We start from the raw sequence: 16,197 nt of genomic DNA, 5'->3' as shown, positions 1-16,197 counted from the left end.
TCTCCAGCAGATGACATATTTCACAACGGTAGCACCAGTAATCAGAGTGTGTCACATCCGGTAGGCGGACAGTACTCCTCGTTTTATTCCCATAGATAGGCAACCCGGTTTCGTTCCCATTTTACCTCCCCAATCTAACCATGTGTCATGTGTGTGTATGGGTGTGTGTGTCATCCAGAATACGTGTCCGGGACAGGCATTAATAAATAAAACGCTCCCCGCGAAGCCACCCACTTTGGTTAGTGGTTCCCGGTCAACATCTTATCGCTTTACTGGCACAAAACCTGCTACCCCGTTAGTGGGGTTTGTGTGGACGCGTGTGATGTTGTGGCCAGTAAGGGATATTGTGGTCAGCAGCGCTTTGCACTGCAAACCGTTCGCCCCCTTGGCTGAAAGTTATATCGTTTGGTGACTTATGAAGGGTTTTTAATATTTCCGAAATTTTGCCCCTTACTCATTCGCTGCATCCAGACGCCATTGGCTGATTGCAGCCAAATATTTCAAATGGTAGCACACATGATCCAAACCCGACCGCAATTGACTGTTTAAGAGTGCGAACCCTATTACACCTACTTATACTCGTAATAACGCATTTAAGCAATTCTAACGATCCCATTCCGGACCGAATTGATCGCTTCCAGAATCGACAGAAGCGAGCGAAACTACAAATGGATGTTTGTTTTAATTGCTGCTGATTTCGTTTCTACTTGGCGTAATTAAGCTGAGCGGGGGTGATCCGAACTAAATGAATCAGACATAACAGCTAGTCGGAGTTTACGATATGGCAGTTGAGAATGAAAATAGATATGTTTTGAAAGCAAATAATTTTATATCTCCGGCAAGTGAACGAGTTCCCATTCCGTTTCGCTGTATCTCAGACAAATATGTGGGGCGCTTTCTTTTGAACGGAAGAATGCTAATGGTGCTGTTGGAAGAATTGAATTTCGAGTAACGTTCGATACAGATAAAGTGGTAATCTGGGTGAGAAAAAATAATGGCGAATAATTATAATCTGGTAATGGAAGTCATATTTATATCTTCCGAGATCAACACTTGGACTGAAATCCATGAATATTAATGAAATTTGAATCAATACGAAAATTTGATGGACATTTGTAACATTGAAGTGTTACATGAAGCAGAGCTGATTGGGCTCGGAATCAATGCGTCTAAGACTAAATATATGCTAGCAGGAGGAGTCGTCAGCGATCAGTTCAAACTCGATTCATGCAGTTTTTTTCTCGATTCATTCAAACAATTAAATCCTAAAATCTTCCAGTTTTCTTATATTATACAGCATTGTGCAATTATTTTTATGTGTGTGCTTCAGTTTCACCAATTTCATTATGAAAAAAAACACAATGTATAAGTAGTATCCCTCCCTCAGCATCTTGTGAGAAGATTTATTTTCTGGATATAACATCAACAAAACGAAGAAAGAAACAGTTTGGGAAACATTATGATAAAAGGTATACGGACTACGAAAAATGAAAAATAAACGAGAATATAAAGTCAAAATAATACTACACTATGTACGAACAGGTTAAAAGAAGTATAAGGAAGAACAAAGTAAAACAAGAAAAAAACAAGGAAAACATGTAAAGTCTGTATTTGTTACAATAAATATTTTATCAAATAATTGGTATAAATTGATTATCTTTTTGGGCAGCCTATCCAAGCAGCAATAATGTCTTTGAATCAATCTAAATATCAGATGTCGTAGGTCCTCCAAAACATTCCGAAGTTCAGACTAATCGATCTAACATTTCAACCACGATTGGTGCAATGTTCATAGAACAAAATCCAGAAAAAAATTATAGTGCCTCCAAATCATTCTAAAGTTCAGAAGACCTTAGAGTCAATGTGCTCCATTGCACAATGGTACAGGAGGTGCATTAAAGTGGAAATTAGCATCTAGAGCTCGACAGTTACTCATTAGATAAAAACTGTCTTCGACAAAGTTGTTGCATGGCCTAAGCCAAACGGAAAAGCACTTAATGTTATTCAGATCATGAAAGATCTGGCAAGATACTCCTCCGTGACAGAAATTTCGAAGGTTAGACCGACCAAACTGCGTGTTGTCGTGGCTGATCGGAAAGACGCAAACGGTATTGTCGTCGACCAGAGGTTTACCCTGGAATATCGTGTCTACGTGCCTTCCCATGACGTAGAAATCTCGGGGGTGATAACCGAAACGGGTCTGACGTGCAAATCAATTATGGAAGGAGATGGCAGATTTAAAAAGCTGCCTTTGATTAAGGTTAAAATCTTAGAATGCCGACAACTCGGCAAAGTCTCCCAGGAAGGGAAAGAATCGAAATTTACGCCGTCCGACTCGTTTAGAGTCACTTTTGCTGGCCCCGCCCTCCCTGACTACGTTATGGTGGACAAATTGAGGCTACCGCTGCGACTCTTCGTGCCAAAGCCCATGACTTGCCTGAAATGCAAGTCAGTTGGTCACACAACAGCTTACTGCGCCAACAAGGAGCGCTGTGCCACTTGTGGAGAGCAACATGTGGACAAATCCTGCAGTGCGATTGAGCAAAAGTGCCCATATTGCGGAGGAACTCCGCACGTGCTCTCGGCTTGTGAAACTTACAAGAGTCGCTGGGAGACGCAGAAGCGCTCTTTAAAGGAACGCTCGAAGCGCACTTTTGCGGAAATTTTAAAGGGCGCTTCTCCATTGGCCCAACAGCAACAACCTTTAACCGCAAACAATGTCTTCGCTTCGCTGCCAGTTGACGAAATGGAAGCAGATACAGCTAACGAGGGCACACCGTACATCTTCCAAGGGAATCCCCGGCGCAAAAATGTGACCACTCCCAAAGTTCAAGGACAAGCCTCCGGTCATACCCTTTGTTAGCATGCCTAAAAATCGAGTGCAGCGGACAAGCAAAATCACGTTCCTCTTGGCTTCCGTGGGAATAATTCACCTTCGAACGACCCAGCACTCGAAGGAACATCAAAAACCCCAACTGTCCCTATTTTACCGTCAAGTTCAACTTCCCAATCGGGATTTATAAAGTTGACTGACCTTGTGGCTCAAATCTTCACATGCTTTAATGTTTCCGACTCCATCAGAACCATTGTCATATCAATGCTTCCAGTATTAAAGACAATTTTGCAACAATTGATGCAAACATGGCCCCTCCTTGCAATGATTATCTCTCTTGATGTCTAATTCAAATAGAGAGGTCGGAGATATCACTGTTTTACAGTGGAATTGTCGTAGTCTTATCCCTAAATTGGATACATTCAAATTTTTAATTCATAAGTTCAATTGTGATGTTTTTGCTCTGTCCGAAACTTGGCTTTCTTCGCGAGATGATCTCTCTTTCCACGATTTTAATATTATACGCTTGGACCGTGAGTATCTTGGGGTTTGGTTCGACTCCAAATGTACTTGGGAGGCCCATATTAGGTATCTGAGTAAAAAATACCAACAAAGAATAAACTTTCTCCGTACAATTACCGGCACATGGTGGGGAGCCCATCCAGAAGATCTTATAATGTTGTATCGAACAACTATTCTCTCAGTGATGGAGTATGGCAGTTTCTGTTTTCAATCAGCTGCCAAAACACACTTAATTAAACTCGATCGAATTCAGTATTTTTGTCTCCGTATTGCGTTGGGATGTATGCCCTCAACGCATACCATGAGTCTCGAGGTTTTGGCAGGCGTACTCCCACTAAAAGATCGCTTCAATTTATTATCTCTTCGGTTCCTCATCCGGTGTAAGGTTATGAACCCATTGGTGATCGGAAATTTTGAGCAGCTGATCGAGCTAAATTCTCACTCTGGATTCATGAGCCCATATCATAAATTCATCTCCATGCAGGTTGATCCTTCTTCGTATATTCCCAACCGTGTTTGTTTTCCTGATTACATCAATTCCTCTGTACATTTTGATCTGTCCATGAAGCAAGATATCCATGAATATTCAGATTATCAACGATCGAGGATCTCTCCAACTATCTTCGAAGTATGGGGGTATCAATTGTGATAATATGTACTTTACTGATGGGTCCACTATAAACGAGTTCACAGGATTTGGAGTGTTCAACAAAATTTTCAGCACCTCCCATAGTCTTCAGTTTCCTTGCTCAGTGTATATTGCTGAATTGGCAGCAATTCATTGGGCGCTGGACAGCGTCGCCTCACGACCTGTTGAACACTATTACATTGTAACGGATAGTCTTAGCTCCGTCGAAGCTATCCGTTCAGTGAGGCCGGAAAAGCACTCGCCGTACTTCCTTGAGAGAATACGAGAAATTTTGAGTGCTTTATCCAGACGCTGTTATGTCATTACCTTTGTGTGGGTCCCTTCTCATTGCTCAATTCCGGGTAATGAGAGGGCTGACTCATGAGCAAAGGTAGGTGCAATTGAAGGCGATATTTATCAGCGTCAAATCGCCTTCAATGAATTTTATTCTTTAGCCCGCAAAAATACCATAGTTAACTGGCAACGCAAATGGAACGAAGATGAATTGGGCCGGTGGCTCCACTCGATTATCCCTAAGGTTAGCCTCAAACCATGGTTCAAAAGTCTGGACTTGAGTCGGGACTTTATTCGCACCTTCTCCCGACTCATGTCCAATCACTGTTCGTTAGACGCGCTACTCTTTCGTTTCAATCTGGCCGGCAGCAATATCTGCGTTTGTGGCCGAGGTTACCACGACATCGAACACGTTGTTTGGTCGTGTGAGGTGTATCTTGTTGCCAGATCGAATTTAGAGAACTCCCTTCGGGCTAGCGGAAGGCAGCCCAATGTGCCGGTGAGAGATGTGTTGGCTCGGTTAGACTTTGATTACATGTCCCAAATATATGTTTTCCTTAAATCTATCGATGTTCGTGTGTGATTATCCTTATATCCTTATACCCTCGATTTCTTCCTTTGTGAGTAATTGGTCCGCTTGCTATAAACAGTAGAATGAAATGTAAATTCACAATAAATATACGAATAGATTTAAGAATTGAGTGTGTGTGATTATCAACATTGTAATAATTTCCTTATACCCCATCCTTTTCCTGAGAAAAATATGTCACCCTTCTAATCTCGAGTCCACCGCGAGTAATCGGTTTCCCACATTACTAACCATAGATTCAAGAAAATTGTTCATATATATAGTTTTAAAAATATATTTAAGATTTCGGCTCCTTTAAACTTATGTAACTGAGCCTGTAAAAATAAACGAATTTATAAAAAAAAAAAAGTTGTTGCATATGATAGAGCGCTAATTTTGTTGTTGTCAAAAATATGATGACCAACCTTTATGACGAAATAAAATTTCTAACTCTCTTACCTTTATAGATAGAGGTAAACATAGTTCTACTATGTTATAGCCCCAGTTATTTAAGAAAACTTTTTAGAACAAAGTTTTTTTCTATTTCTTGAAATAACCGATATAGCGCTTTTTTCTAAGCTGCGTTAGGGTCACCATAAAAAAACGTTTTTTTGCTCTAACTTTTGTATTCCAATTTTTACATGCAAACCATTTTTAGAAGACTTTTAGAACTTACTAAGACAAACATTTTGCGATGCAGAACTTGTCTATATCTTAATCCTACTCAGAGTTATTAATGGTTTTTTACCCAAAAACTCATGATTTCAATTTTAATTTACTCAAACACAAAAAATAAAATAGTTTTGAAAATCACATATTATATAGAGTGAAATCTGTTCTTTCAAATCCCGTCAACAAACATTTTTTTTGTTTGCCCCAGAAAGAATGACAAACAAATGAAAAGAGCGTGTTTTGTGGGAAGAAATATCAATAACTTTGAGTAAAGTTGAGATATTGACAAGTCCTGCATCGGAAAATGTTTGTATTAGTAAGCACTAAAAGTCTTTCGAAGACAATTTGCATGTAAAATTTGAAACATAAAAGTTAGAGCAAAAAAACAGTTTTTTTCCTAGTGACCCTAACGTAACTTAGAAAAAAGGCGCTATATCGGTTCTACATATCTCAAATAATTGGAGCTACAACATAGTCGAACTATGTTTACCTCTATCTAAGATACAATTTGAAATATGAAAGTTAAAGCAGAAAAAACACGTTTTCCCATGGTCACCCTAATGCAACTTAGAAATTAATCGATTGTTTTAAAAGATAGAAAAAGCTTTGCTCTACAAAGTTGTTTAAAATAACTGGGGCTAGAACATTTTCGAACTATGTTTATCTCTATCTATAAAGATAAGAAAGTTAGATTTTTTTATTTCATCGACAATTTTGGTCACCCTATTTTTGAAAACATAAATATGAGCGCTCTATCATATGTAACAATTTTGTTTAAGACAGTTTTTGTCTAAACAATAAATATCTACCACAAAGTTGTTTTAAGCGCCTTCTATCTGAGTTTCATTAGGGTAACTATGAAAAAAATTGTTTTTTTACTCTAACTTTTATATTTAAAAATCTACATCAAAATGGTCTTCGTACGACTTTCAGACATTATCAATACCAACATTTTGCGATGCAGAACATGTCAATATCTTAATCCTGCTCAAAGTTATTGATGGTTCTTTACCCAAAAACTCATGATTTCAATTTTAATTTACTCAAACACAAAAAAAAACATAATTTTGAAAATCACATATTATATAGAGTGAAATCTGTTCTTTCAAATTCCGTCAACAAACATTTTTTATGTTTGCCCCAGAAAGAATGACAAACAAATGAAAAGAGCGTGTTTTGTGGGAAGAAATATCAAGTCTAAAAGTCTTTCGAAGACAATTTGCATGTAAAATTTGAAACATTAAAGTTAGAGCAAAAAAACAGTTTTTTTCATGGTGACCTAACGTAACTTAGAAAAAAGGCGCTATATCGGTTATTTCAAGAGATAGAGAAAGACTTTGTTCTACAAAGATATCTCAAATAATTGGAGCTACAACATTGTCGAACTATGTTTGCTTCTATCCATAAAGATAAGAAAGTTAGATTTTTTATTTCATCGACAATTTTAGTCACCCTACTTTTGACAACATAAAAACGAGCGCTCTATCATATGTTACAACTTTGTCTAAGACAGTTTTTGTCTAGAGAATAACTGTCGAGCTCTAAATGCTAATTTCCACTTAAGTGCTTCTTCTGGACCATTGTGCATTGTGCATAGACTTCAATTGATATGAATGCAAACCCAAGTAGACTTGCTTTCGTTTACATCAATATGGTATTAGTTTCTCATGGTCACTCAAAGGATTTTAGGATTTTTTTTTAAATTGCATTAATATTACGCATAATCTAAACTCTCCTATAGTTCGCATAGTTCGTAATAAAAAGAGATAATGTATACTTTGCCTAGAATGCATATGCACTATAGTGTTTATTTTGCAAGTATGCATAAAGGAACTGGTACAAATTAGGTACCCCGTGGGTAATTTGGTACCTACCCGAATCTCCGGCGGTAATGAGCGCACTCTGGTGGTGAATAAAAAAAAGTGTTCTAGTAATGTAGTAACAAACGTTAGATGCCAAAAACCCAAGATACTTGTGTTTTTTAAAAAAAATCAAGTTTTGTTGTTTTTGAAATCTCGAAAATTTTTCATGTGCGTCTTTTGAAAAATCATTAAAAATCGAATAGTGAGCCGATTTTAAGTATTAAAGTTGATTTGGATCAAAAATTTGATGTTCTTCAACGAATTCGAGTAAGTGTATCGAGATTTCGGTATGCGAGTAATTTGGCACACCAATGTAAACATAGTGTTGATGATACACTATGCTAAGTATTGCATGCCCATGCAGCAAAATTAAATTTCGCCCGATTTGGGTATAAAAACCCACCCGGTCTGGCAACATTGTTTTTTTCGATTTTTATGTTCATCGTAGGATGATTCGACGTGGTCAGGACAATGCCATTCTATGATGTGCCAGCAATTCATAGCGTACATGTACGCTAAGGTAGAGAGCGAACGACTGCGATTCCTACCTCACAATCAACAGAAGCTGTGTAAGGAAGAGTATATCGCTATCATGAGCAACGCCGACACAGCCTTTGCTATCGCCAAGTCTAAAACGCAATGCATTGTCATAAAAATCGATAGTGCAATTGCCTAGTAAATTCCAGATCCGTCTACTGATCAACTACTCACAAATACTCTGAAATACGATCAAGCCAGAATTACCCGGACGGATCGCTATTTTTCATTCTGTACATTCTGTATTCTGTTCGACTCACGTCCAATCGAGTTGTGATATTGTGCTAATATTGCCACGCAAGTCACCATAGAGCTTCGTGTTTCATTTCTGTAAAAATAGAAACGGACTTTCGGGTGGAATAAGCACCCATTAAAACAAAAAATATAAATAGAAATTAGCTATACCGTTTCGAGTATGTATTCTATTAAAAAGAGTAACACATTTTCCGCAAATGAATAAAAATCTTGAACGAAAATTGTGTCTGATAATGTTTTTACATTATGGATAAAGCCTTAACGGAAATGCAAATAAAACTATAGAAAAATAGAAAAGTTAGATTCAGGACTATATCTTCTAAATATTCTAATAACATCGAGTCATACTTTTCATTCAATTTAACGATTTGAAATTGCCTTCGGGTCTGTTAATCTGATAGAGAGTAAATTGCTTCCCAAATACGGATTAATTCTTTGACTTTTATTGTTCATCAAGACGAGGTAACCACCTATGCATATAACAATCAAGTTTGAGTCGAACGGATTTCAGAACACAAAACAAACATTAACGAACAGGAAATCGTTGGATAGTACCATATTCGCCTCAGCTGATCAAAACATTCTAGGCTCATTCTAATGTCCCAGTGAATAGATCCAATGTCTGCTCCAATGAAATTATCTGTCGTATCTTTGGTTTCGGGAACCTTTGGAACGGGACCCAAAAAATGTGGATTTGGCCGTCCAATCAGAAAACGGAAAGCGTCTATTCTTTACGAACGAAACAGCAATTGAACGAAATTAATATTGATTTTCTTTTTTTTTCTTTTTACTTTAAGACAAAAATATATTACTTTCTTTCACTTTACATTTTTACTTAACATGTTAACACTTTACATCAAACATGTCAGTTATGTAAATGGTATACAGTGTATTCTTAAAATGTTGGATACAAAACGTAAAACTATACAAACACGCTTACAATACATTAGTTATTGTTTTATATAACAACCAAAATGTTTATTAGAAATTAGTTATATGACAGAACAACGTTTGCCGGGTCAGCTAGTCTTTTTATAATAATCTACAGTGATAGACATTTGTTTAGCCGCACTTGAAACAAAAAACTTGGAACACTTACAAAACAACTAGCAATGTTATTTTTATCGGGATACTTATTTGCTGTAGTGATAGTATATTTAAGTCACTTTTATTGAAAGGACGTGCGTCACAATCACACACACACAAGGTGGCATCGGTGGATATAAACATTCAAACGTCGTTTTTTCCCGAGACATACGTTTAGCCGCAGGGCATAAAAACGAGTTTTCGCATAATCACCAAGCCTCTATCTGTGTTTTTTGAAAAAAACACTTTGGAATGTTCAATTTACAAGATGAATATTAGATTCGCAACGTAAGAAATTGGTGTTTTACGTAGAATTTAAAGGAATGGCGAAAGGTATTCTATTGACGGAAGAGGGGCGGAAAATAATTCAGTGAACAAAAATTTTCTAATCGCTCGGTCGAAACAAAAATTGGTCTATCTGAGAAAGTGGTACGGAATTTCTTTGAATAATGCCAGAAATATGGGATATAACTACCAACAAATGGGAACATCAAAGTTATTTTGCATCTTAAAGGTCGAATAAGACACGAAGCAACCAGGAAACGATGTCCTGCTCGTACATCAAGGCAGAATCGGTTGTTCCAGTAACGAAGATGCATATTGCGCGCATCTTGAATGAGTCACCAAACATCATGTGGTAGAAATCTGAAGGGAAGCCGAAACTGACCGCCACCCTTTAGCAGAACCATCTCATTTTCGCCCGACAATACATGGAATGGAAACTAGAATGGAGAAATGTTGTATTTTCCGGCGAAGGAAGTTCAATTTGGATGGTCCGGACTGTTACAGTTGCTATTGGTACAATTTAAGTCAACGGCATGTCGTGAGATCGAAGCGAAACTTTGGGGGCGGAAGTTTGACAGTGTGAGGAGCCGTTTCCTATCACAGTAAGCTTCCCATTTGTTTCATTTTCACCCGAATGAACTCCGAAAAATAATTGCTGGAGGACGTTTTGATTGACCATATTTAGAATAACGCTACCGAGGATATCGTTTATTCAGCAGGATTATGCATAGATCCACGTTTCCAAGCAATCGAAGGCATGGTTCGTCGAGAAGGACATTCCGCTTCTTGAATGACCTGCTTTCAGTCGATTGCAATCCCGGTCTATGCAAACAGATGACAATTTGACAAAATTTCCAGTCTCAAGGCAGTAATTCAGGAATGTTGGGCAATAATTAATATGGCAACACTTTAAAAGCTGTCTGACTCGATGCCAAATCGAGTTTTCAAAGTGATCCGAAATGGAGGTGGACATACTTAATATTAGCTACCGATTGGACTCGAAATATGCCGCAAAATTTTTCTTCTATTGAAATTCTAGAATGCGGCTAAATGAATGTTCACCCTGATTCCACATATTTGAATTACTTAGAAAACAAAAAGTGAATTTATACTTTTTTTTAGAATGAATTCGATCAAAATAAACAATAATCGTCTTTTATGAGCAAAAATGTACAAAGAATTGAGTTATTTTTAAAAATATTGAGGAAAAATAGGGTGCGGCTAAACGAATGTCTACCACTGTATTGACGGGCGAGTTCACGAGTATCCCGGTTAGGCTTCCTCCATCTTGACTCCATTTTCCATGTTCATACTATTCCAGAATTCACAACATATTCATTCAAAACTAAAATCTGTAACCCTAATAATAATAACAATTTTTGAATTAAATTGAATTCAAAAGATTTGCTTTGTAAGTAAAGAGTTTGAACAGTTGCCATGTAAGACCAATTCATGCATTGTAATAGATTATCTTCCTCGTTACAAGTAAATTTAATGACCTCCTTTTACGTTTGATGTGATGTCTAGAATTACCAAAATATGCGAACGTAAAAATTGTCAAACGATAATTGTATTTTACACATTCTGGTGGGAACCAAAATACCTTCGACTTTCAAAGCGGATTCCCCCAGGCACATTGATTTTGAAGTCTGTGTTGGGGAAACCGTAAGTCGGGCCAATCAAAACGTGGCATTTAGGGCATTCCGATAACGCTTGACATTTCCCAGTTATTCAATTGTTTATCTCACGAAAAATAACATTCTATTCATTGTGATATATACGTAGAAATATTTCCTCTCAATTGATGGAATCATCTTTCCGATCTATCGAGAAATGTTTGAGTTATAAGCATTCGAAATCTTTCATTTTTTCCTGCATGTTCATGTGGTTTCCATTTATCGGTTTGGCATGGAATGGCTGTTTGAATAACTTTACACATTTTCTCCAAAAACTTGATCTGAAATTTTGAGTTTAATAGGAAGAAATTGTAATTAGCAGACAAATAATTTCCAACAATTTAAATTATCTTGAGATTATACAATCTGCGTGTGTTTGCATTGTTTATTTAAATCCTATCGAGTAAGACAAAAAATACTTTTTTTCTCCCCAATACATTTCGTTGCTTAAACCAGACCCTCAAAAAAACAAATGCAAATTACAACCAGAACCCGCATTTCGACAACCGAATTTTGCGAAATAAGCAAAACGACGGCCCGACTAAACATACCCCGCAATACGGACGCTCTCACCCCCCAAAACCCCCATACGGCCGCAGCAAGTCGATCACTCACAATTCTTATCCACCACCGGAAAAGATACGCCACGGTACAAACAAACACACAGTCGTCGGTCACTCGGCCCGTTCTACCTGCGGCTAACCCACGCACTCAGAACACGTCGATTGTTGGTTTCGTTTCGGTGCAAAAGAGCGGCTCACAAGCTCACAAACAAAACAACAGAACAGAACAGAAGAAAAATAACGACTCTTACCGGAATGGAAAAGGATGCTCGGCTAAAAATAAGCGGCGAGAATCTCGCGCCGCATCCAGCGAGCAAATGGCGTTCTGGCCGCCCGCGGGCACCAAGGTGAAATGAATAATTCCAACCCATTCGACGAGAATTAATTCATGACGGCTTAATGTTTACGTAAACTGTATGTTGGTGGGGGTGGGGCGGTTGGAAAGAGGTGAAGATAGGAAAGGTTCAGGTCAAGTGTGGTATGGCCGCATCTGGAATGATTTATTGTATCGATTTCGTGGTAAATATTCTCATTGTGCACAGGTTATATGGACACAGGTGTGTCGGTCGTTGGCAACACTGATGTTCCGTTCGGCGGCCAGTGGTCAGCGAATTCGAACCACCAAAACCACCCACCCAACGCGAAGTTAATTGCGACGATAATTATTTGGAGTGAAATAAAGGAGTCACCTGGTCTATCATAAGATTAATAGCGTGTATCCGTTAAAAGCGGGGCGTTGTTATCTATCCATCCAACGGTTGATTATTTTACTGTTTAAAGCTCTGGTCCAAAGCGATGTTACGTAGAGTACAACTGTTTACAGTGGTGACGGCTAACGGCTACTTCTAGAGTATTGTTTCACATTAAAATCTACTTATTGACACAGTATCGATACGTTAACCACGGGTGGTGTTATACATTATTCTACAGATGTTAGGAGGGGCTGCATCACTTCCACTGCCTTCTTCGAACGATCGATATTTTCCAATAATTAATAACCACCGGTTTCCGAAAACACGGCCGCTGTAAATTGATGATAGTGATGACGATGACGATGGCGATGATGATGCTGTTGTTGCTCTTCACCGCAGCATCCTTCGGTGAATCGAGGTAAGCGGTTAGGATCTGGGGTACGAAGCGCACGGCGGCGGAAAGAGGAACCAACAATAACGAAAAAAAAGACAGGCACAGGAACAGAACGGATATTCCACACACTCGGGATCCACGGAGACGAGAGACGTACGAAAGTGACGACGACAACGGCAAGTACAAACTCCAGAACTCGATTGTGATTGTGAGAGACACGTGAGTGCGCGCGCTGTGGAAAGCAACTTGCATACGCGGCCGCGTGAAGATTACAACTGAACTCAGCAGGTGATGGTCGCCAGTGGGAAACTCCGGATTCCAAAACATCTCCCCTCCCCACTCCTGTTTTGCCGTGTGGATGGGAGGGCAGCTTCCTATCGAATCTCGGGCGAAAGTTAACCATCGTGTCGCGTTCGGGAGCGAAAAACTCGAAACGGAACCAAGAGAAAATGAGAAAAGTTACACTTTCCGGGGAGCACGGGAGAACTGACGGCGTCGATTCCCGCCATGTTCAGTTTGTTGTTTTCCCACAGCTGATTTTCCGACGGTTCAATGCGATAGTGCGAGATCGGAGAGTTGCATCGATTTGGGAGAAACGAGACGACAAACAGTCCTCTGGTCGTTCATCTCTGTCGAAGCAGCTAGGAGAGGTAGAGCGAAAGCTCACCCACCGCTGCCTCAGCAAGACTAGCACAAGGGGAAGACATTTGGAACAGGTCGTTGGCCATCATTACTTGAAGCACCAAGAGAAGCTTACAGCTGATGCTGCTGTTGCTACAGCTGTTGTAAGCGGAAGGAAGCTTTTCATCTGGCGCAGTAATCTGTAGGACAGTTTGAGAAAAAGCTGTCGGTGTCCGTTACTGTGACGGTCGTGGAATGTTTTGTATATACAGGCAGTACGTAAAAGGTAACTATTATTGATTTTTTGTCTCATTCTCTTTCCAACGAATGAACGACACGGCTTGAAAATCCACAGAACAATGCCGCTGCTCAATAATTCATGAAGTGGCCAAGGGACGTTTCTGTCATCGTAAAGGCTTGGGATTAATTAGTATTGATTCACTTGGGTCCGAGTAAAGTGCGTTCCATTCTATATTGCCTTTGGGAAGATGGGATTCGGGTGGTCAGAATGTTATGAATTAAAAATCGTTGCTTCGAATGAATGCCTCTTCGAATCCGACACACTGAAGAAATATCTTTCTATTCCCCGTTAACCACCAAAAATGTGGTTTATATTAGTGATGGAACGGATAGCAGTTTGGCCGAAAACCGGCAAGCTTTGAGGTCGGATGGCTGGATCGATCGTATTTTCGGATGCTTAACAAAAGTTACTGAAAGTTGAGTCCGAGACACGACTGCATAGTTGACGTAGGATTCCGTTAGGCTATTTGTTGATTTTGGATATGTTTGAAGAATTTCATCGTTAAACTCTTTGATAATGATTTAGTAGCCTCCTGAAAAGGGCCGTTTTGTTTGGTTGTTGGGTATTGTTTGTTCACTCCACCAGTGTTTATCGAGTGATGATGACAGAAGGATGGTAAACAGTCGTTGGATGGTGCGTATCAGATAAAATATGTCGAAGTGGAACAAGATATGATGAAAACCGTCCTCTGTGACCCTAGACGAGCCTCCTGTGTTATGTGTATGGATGAAATAAAGAAAAAAAAACTCACCAATTTAATATAAGATAATTACCAATACCGAACACAATTATCAATTTTTCTCATCAGTTAAACATGTTAGTTTAATATACAGAAAACATATTTGAAATGGAAAAGGTAATTTTCTTTTATAATTTTTACTTTCTGAGTGTTTATTCAACCCAATTCGAATTTTGATTGGACTAACAACACCTAATACTATATGTAGAGCTTATGAGAAATCACTTTTTCTAATATTTCTTTACTTTTCCAATTTTTCTCGCCGTATAAACTTTCTTTGGGTGAAGTTGAACACAACAACACAGACAGCTCAAACCTAACGACCCGTTCTCGAGCGGGAATACACCTTGGTGTTTTAATTATGGAAATTGGAACAAATCGTTTCATACGAGTATATCAAGTTATTTTTAACGCAACTGCTACCATATACAATGTTACACTTACACTCGTGCTAAATTTTTCACAATACACGATCGGTCATTGATATGAAATTTCACGAAGCAACTAACATTAAAGTTCCAAATTTAAATTGTGTTTGCTAGAATTAATCGTATCACTCACCTTACTTGCACTATAAAATTACTCCCGACTTGCATATATTTGCAATGTCGATTTAGATATCTCTGTTAGGGAACACTTTTCGGTGGAAACAAAAGTTCCCCCTACTTTCATGTATTTGCAACGCCGATTTCCCCCTGGTAGCTCGGTTTTAATGTTTCTGTTAGGGAACACATTTCGGTGGGAGCTAAAACACCCTCTACTTTCATCTATTTACAATGCCGATTTCCCCCTGGTAGCTTGGTTCTGATGTCTCTGTTAGGGAACCGCCGCATGTGTCGTCAATTTCGACCAATCAGAAGTGGGTAGTTCCGTTAGGATAGGGGTTGAGATTTTTCAATTGTTCGATAGTTATTTTCATGACATATATTATTTTTTTTTAATATAAAAAATTGTTATGGAGTGCCGAAATCGATTGACGCAAAAATTTCATCAATCCATCATGAAATGACTGAGCAATAAGCGTTTGAAACTGGACAATTTTCACGATGTGCTCGATTTTCGATTTTCAATTTGTACTCCAATATGTTCCCGAAAGACGTAATCCTACGTCAAAAAAACAGATTTGAATTTAAAACACAGTCACGACATACAGTTATCGGCCGTATATTTCTGCTTTCTGCTCTGTCTCCATTCTGTTCTGGCTCTACAATCTATCTACAATCTATCATTCTGCTGTTCTAGTCTGTCTCTAGTGAAAGTGCGAAACGAAGCAATCACTGATAATACTCTCCGGAGCGATCCTGATCGCTGTGTTATGCCGGCGCTACACGATGCTACGAACACCCCCGAATGCTGAACGCTCGATGATTCGACGCATCGTTTAGTCGACTAACGAGCTACGAACCTCCAATGTCGAGCGTCGAACATTCGCGTTGGATGGTAATCCGTTCGTTATGGATTACCTTCCAACGCGAGTGGCACGAGTCAAAGGATTTTTGTCATTCGCTCGATTCGACACTCGATGGCATTCGGTACACTGCTACATAATTCGTCCGAGTGTATCTTTGACAGATATGTTTGTTTACAGGTTGAAGGTGTAAGAGCTATGGAATCAATTCTCAACAGTTGAGTTATTTGAAAAGAAATAAGAACGCCATAGTTATATAAA

The 16,197-nt window shown here is 38.9% G+C and overlaps 1 protein-coding gene across 26 annotated transcripts in view; it reads right to left on the bottom strand.

Moving 5' to 3' along the window:
- Positions 1-16,197, bottom strand: part of LOC129769127 (potassium channel subfamily T member 2) — a 569,383-nt gene that overhangs the window by 431,267 nt on the left and 121,919 nt on the right. For 6 of the 26 annotated variants that reach the window (XM_055771177.1, XM_055771178.1, XM_055771179.1 and 3 more), the window contains exon 1: positions 12,471-13,129. The exons of the other annotated variants lie outside the window; for them this stretch is intronic. The gene's annotated coding sequence lies outside the window, so the exon portion shown is untranslated. Of the gene's footprint in view, positions 1-12,470; positions 13,130-16,197 lie in introns of those variants that run through there. 26 annotated transcript variants of the gene reach the window in all.

Source organism: Toxorhynchites rutilus, chromosome 2 (assembly GCF_029784135.1).
Source record: "Toxorhynchites rutilus septentrionalis strain SRP chromosome 2, ASM2978413v1, whole genome shotgun sequence".
NCBI classification, from domain to species: Eukaryota; Metazoa; Arthropoda; class Insecta; order Diptera; family Culicidae; genus Toxorhynchites; species Toxorhynchites rutilus.
Note: the sequence above shows the minus strand (reverse complement) of the source record. Positions and strands in the feature narration are given on the sequence as shown.